This window comes from Vulpes lagopus, chromosome 5, assembly GCF_018345385.1.
Source record: "Vulpes lagopus strain Blue_001 chromosome 5, ASM1834538v1, whole genome shotgun sequence".
Classification (NCBI taxonomy): Eukaryota; Metazoa; Chordata; class Mammalia; order Carnivora; family Canidae; genus Vulpes; species Vulpes lagopus.
Window position 1 is genome coordinate 94658402 of NC_054828.1, and position 5354 is coordinate 94663755.

General features: G+C 50.6%; 1 long non-coding RNA gene across 1 annotated transcript; it reads left to right on the plus strand.

Annotated features, from left to right (window-relative positions):
* The first annotated feature begins 3526 nt into the window (after positions 1-3526).
* LOC121490602 lies at positions 3527-5012 on the plus strand. The gene is made up of 3 exons (XR_005987730.1): positions 3527-3819; positions 4350-4456; positions 4928-5012. It is a non-coding gene; the product is annotated as an uncharacterized LOC121490602 (long non-coding RNA).
* The last annotated feature ends 342 nt before the right edge of the window (positions 5013-5354 follow it).

Below are 5354 nucleotides of genomic sequence, written 5' to 3' on the forward strand. Positions count from 1 at the left end.
AGGGAATGATTTGTAAATATTTTTACCCTTCCATAAATCGCCTTTCCCTTCTGACTATGTCACTGGAAACCTCAAATTCTTACGTTTGATGAAAGTTTTGGGCATTTTGGTGCATTTCTTGAAGTCATACCGAAGAAATCATTGCCAAGTCCAATGTCATGCGGCTTCCCCTAATGCTTTAGTCTAATGATATTATAATTTTTGGTCTTCCATGTAAATGTTTAATCCAGTTCTATTGACTTTTCATGTATGGTGGAAGGTAATGGTCTCCTTTCAATCTTTAGTATGGGTTCTCCAGTTTTCCCAGCACCAGTTGCTGAAGAATGTCGATTCCTTTAGTGAACACCTTCTTACATATGGTATTGTAGAAGACAGTTAGCAGGAGGGCAAAGTTTCTCCAAAGTGGTCCACATGTTTAGATGTTCTTATGAGTGGAAAGGGAATGATACCCTTTCCCCCAAATTTTTATTTACGCTCTAGATAGTTACCAGAACCAGTGCAATGCTGGTTTCAGGAGTAGAATTCCGTGATTCATCACTTACATTTAATACCCAGTGCTCATCACAACAAGTGCCCTCTTTAATACACAACACCCATCTAGCCCATCCCCCACCCACCTTCCTCTATCTCTTGTCATTTTTATCTCTATTTGTAATAGCCTCCTATGGTTTATTTCTTTTTTTTTTTCTATCATTTTTATCCATTTCTCCTTTATCTTCCTTCCCCCCTTCTGTTCATCTCTTTGTTTCTTAAATCTCACGTACGACTGAAATCATATGGTATTTGTCTTTCCCTGACTGACATTTCACTTAGCATAATACCCTCTAGCTCCATCCACATGGTTGTGAATTACTCAGTCTTTTAATGACTGAGTAATATTCCATCGTGTGTATCTATCACATCTTCCTTTTTTTTTTTTTTTGTTTAGTAGATTTTTTTCATTTGTTCATGAGAGACACACAGACTGAGGCAGAGACATAGGCAGAGGGAGAATCAGGCTCCCTGCAGGGAGCCTAATGGGACTTTTGATCTCAGGACTCCAGGACCAGGATCTGAACCAAAGGGGTCACTCCACCAGTAGCCACCCAGGTGCCCCTATACCACATCTTCTTTACCCATTCATCTGTCAGTGTACATTTGGGCTCTTCCCATAGGTTGTCTATTTGTTGATAATGCTGCTATGAACATTGGGGTGCATGTACCCCTTCCAATCTGTGTTTTCGTATTCTTTGGGTAAACACCTACTAGTGCAATTGCTGGTTGTAGGGAAGTTCTAGTTTTAACCTTTTGAGGAACCTCCATGGTGTTTTCCAGAGTGACTGCACCAGTTTTCATTCCCACCTAGTTTGCAAGAGGGTTCCCCTTTCTCTGCATCCTCTCCAACACCTGTGGGTTCCTGTGTTGCTAATTTTAGCCATTCTGACTGGTGTGAGGTGATATCTCCTTGTGGTTTTGGTTTGTATCTCCCTGAATAGGAGTGGTGTTGAGTGTTCTTTCATCCTTTCCAAGGATGTCTTCCTTGGAAAAGTGTCTATGCACATCTTCTGCCCATGCTTTATTTTTAAAAGATTTATTTCTTTATTCATGAGAGAGAGAGAGAGAGAGAGAGAGAGAGGGAGAGAGAGCTCGAGCGCACTGAAGAGCAAACAAGCTGGGAAGGGGCAGAGAGGGAGGGAGAGATTCTTCAAACAGACTCCCACCTGAGTGTGGAGTTCAAAGAGGGGCTGGATCCAGGACCCTGGGAAATATTGGTCTTTGTGTTTTTGAGTTTTCTTTTTTGTATTAACATAGGGCATGTCTTTTTGGAGGAGTGTGGGAAGAACTGGTACTAATTCTTTGCACAATTTTTGGTAGAATTCATCTGTGAAGATATCTGGCCTGGAGCTTTTCTTTGTGGGTAGAGTTTGCATTACAAATCCGTCTCTTTCCTTATTGTAGGTCTATTTGAATTTTGTATTCTTTTCATCCAGTTTCAGTAGTTTGTATCCTTCTAAGGATGTGTCCATTTCAATGTAAGTTCTCTAATTTATTGGCATACAATTGTCCATAATATAAAAGTTATCTTCCCCGTAAGAACGGTCATAATGTTCATTTTTGTGTTTCTGAAGCTAAAATAGAGTAAGACACGTTACCATGTTGAGGGTGCTAAGGAGTCCCATGGGGAGGAGGCCTTGGCACTTTCTGAGCCTGGCATTTCCTCCTGAGCACAGAAATCTCACTTTCCACTCCCCGGCACAGCACCAGTTACCCTCCCAGAGGAGCAGCACTCACAGAAGCCACCTTGGGGAAGGATGCCCTAACACCAGCCTCCCTCTGCCAGCACAGCACAGGCTGTAAAGCTTCCACATGCACATGCACAAAGACGTGTAACATGGGAGCCCTATGAACAGGAGACACTATATCCATTTGATAAAAAAAGAACTGAAGCTCCAAGAGACGGTGACCCTTGCTCTAGAGCCCCCAGCTTGTCAGAGGCCTGCTTGCCTGGGACCACACCCTCTTCCCTTCTCAGCAGAGGCTGAGTGGAGAGCAGGGCTCTGAATAGGAGCAGGAAAGTAGAGTGATTTAGAGAACAAGGCTGTAGGCCCACGATGGGATTCCCGGGGAGGTAGAAAGGCAGTGCAGTCGTCAGAGCCACACTGACGGGGGATGCGGGGCTGGGCGTGTGAGGGGACCCTGTCAGCTGGTCCTGCCTGGGTGGCTGTGCCATCTCAGCAGCTGGGTGGGAAGACCACAAAAGAGGTGGGAGGCGTGTTCTGGTGCCCGCAGTGTCCCCTGCAAGCCTGGTGGCAGAGGTCAGGTCCCCTGCTATCTGCACCCAGTGTCCTGGTCTGAGGCATGAAGAGGTGGCTGAAGGCACCAGACAAATGAGGGGATGCCCAGTTGAATGTGGGTGTCAGGTAAGGAGGGCACGTGCTGTAGCAGGAGGATGTTCTGCGCAATGTCTGGGACCGACTTACCCTAAACGATGGTCTCTTACTTATCTGATACTGGCTGTTAAGTGTGCAGCCGCCACGGTTATTACGGATAAGGGCCATAACCGTGGTGCACAGATGGGGAGTCAGGGGCCCGGGAGCTGGGCCTAGACCCCTGGCCAGGACTCACCTCCTTCCCATGGGCTGTGTCTCCCTGTGGCCCAGGGCCCTGACAGGCGGGGTTGAGGGTGGCTCTGAGGGAAGAGCCTGCCTCCAGGATGCTGGCCAGCAGGCTGGTGAGGGGCTGGGGACACAGGGAGTCCTTGAGCTCATGCTGGGTGTCCCCCACCCGAGAAGGCAGGGCTGGGAGGGGCTGTCAGCATCTGCCCCGAGCACCTGTCTTTAAATCTGGTGGAGTCTGCTAGAGCTACTGGGCTGAAATGGCTGGGGGAGAGCAGGGAAATGGGGTGGCTGGGGGAGGGACACCTGCACAGACCCCTGGAGGTGGGGGGAAAGGGTGGGGATGGGATGCTCCTGGCCTAGGTGCCTCCCTGAGCTCTCAGGTGCAAGGATGTCTCTTCCATGTCCACATCCGGGGCAGGGTGGGGGCATCATGGCAGCTGTGCCCTCCAGCCACCTTGCACTCAGCTAGGAAAGCTCTGTGTGGGGGGAGGGGAAGAGAGATAGTGTGGAGCCTCTCCTCCCCCCACTTCTCCACAAACTGGTGGTGTTTGTGGTAAACCAGGGACCTGGGGAGGTGGCCTACAAGAGGAGCAGGAGCCGGCAAGGTCAGATGCGAGGTGTCCCGCCTGCATAAAGGGGGTGTGAGGGTGTCTCAGCAGCTGCCTTGCCATGACCTCCTGGGCCCTCCTGCTCCTCGCCTCAGTGCTCCTGGCCACCCCAGGTAAGGACATTCCCCACGTGATCCTGGCAGCTCCTCTTTAGCTGAGGGTAGGGACAGTTCTGGAGAGTGATTTGGAAATGAGCACCTAATATGAAGTCTTTGCGGAAGGCAAGAGGGAAAGAAAGACAAGCTTGGGAAGGGAGGAGATTTTTTTCATTTTAGTGCAACTGAAAATTACACGAGTGTTTGTGTGTGTGTGTGTTTGTCTGTGTGTGTTTGTGTGTTTTGAGAGAGGGAGAGAGAGAATAGAGATAGAGGCTCTGGTAGACAGAAAGGTTTGTACAGATGGTAATGTTGGAGAGATACTATCTTCTCTTCCCGTTTCCAGAAAGATCTTAAAAGCATGTCTTTTCACAGAGCCTGGGTTAAGGCAGCCCCAGGGCAGTGTGAGGACAGGCCTCCTGGGTCCCTCTCCAAGCCCCACCCCTGTCCGGGGCTCTGGCCACCTCCTGAGCTCCCCAGCCGCCAGGAGTTCTGACTTCCCCTCCTCTTCCACGTGTGGACAGATGCTGATGCTGTTTCTTCCCCAGGTCTGACCTATTCTGGTCTGATCCCTGAGGACCATGATGACCTGTCCACGGCCGACATTTGTCAGGAAGAGCAGTTCTTCAGGAGACTGGCCCAGGAGGCTGCCCAGGTTCTTTGCTGGCTCCCTGCTCACCTCCCGAGCCCCTCCTCGTTTTCTGCATCCAGGGAGCACCAGGCGATAGCTGCACATGTCTTTCGGTGGGGAGGGGGGACAGAGCAGTGGGCTGAAGACGCTGCTCTTGTGCGCACTTGTGCCTGGCTCAGGGGGGCTACTTTGGTCTGTCTGGGCCCTCCCCTGAGAGGCCCCTCTGGGGTCTGAGCAGAGAACACAAGGGGGGCAGGTGTTGGAATGGAGAAGGTGCAGTGGGTGTGGGAGAGGGGTTCTGGGTGCGTCACCCCGCTAAGCCCACCAGGAAGGTGAGCTCAGGCCAGTCAGCTAGCTGGTCCTAGGCCCTAAAGGACAGGAAGATCATTGGTCATCCTGCTGGCCTAGGAGGATGCAAGGGCTCCTTTCTGAATCTCTGCTCCGGATTCTAGGGGTTTCTGAGAGAGCACTTTGGGGATCTTCTTTTTCTGACAGGGCGACCCGCGGTTCAACCAATGTGATATTTGTCGAATGATAATGACTTGGCTGAGGACTTGCGTGGGACCATCCCAGATTCAGGTGATCTTCAGATTTGCGGAACCATCTGAACGTCCATCCAGGGTCATAGTAGGGGCTGGGAGCCGGCACCTAGGCAGAATCTGATCCCTGTTTGGGTCAGACCTTCTCAACAGGGTATCTGAGGTCCCCTCCTGTGTCTCGGGAGGGACTACAGAGAATCATTTGAAATTGGGATGCTCTGGGAGCAGGTAAGGATGCTTTCTCTTTCATTGTCAAAGAAAACTGGTAGCCAGGAGAGGTCGGAACCTTTCCCCTGTGGTCGTACTGCATGTGCCCACGGGAGAGCCTATGAGGCTGGATCCAAGGGCATCTGGGTCAGGGTTGATGAACCCCAGATCTGTCA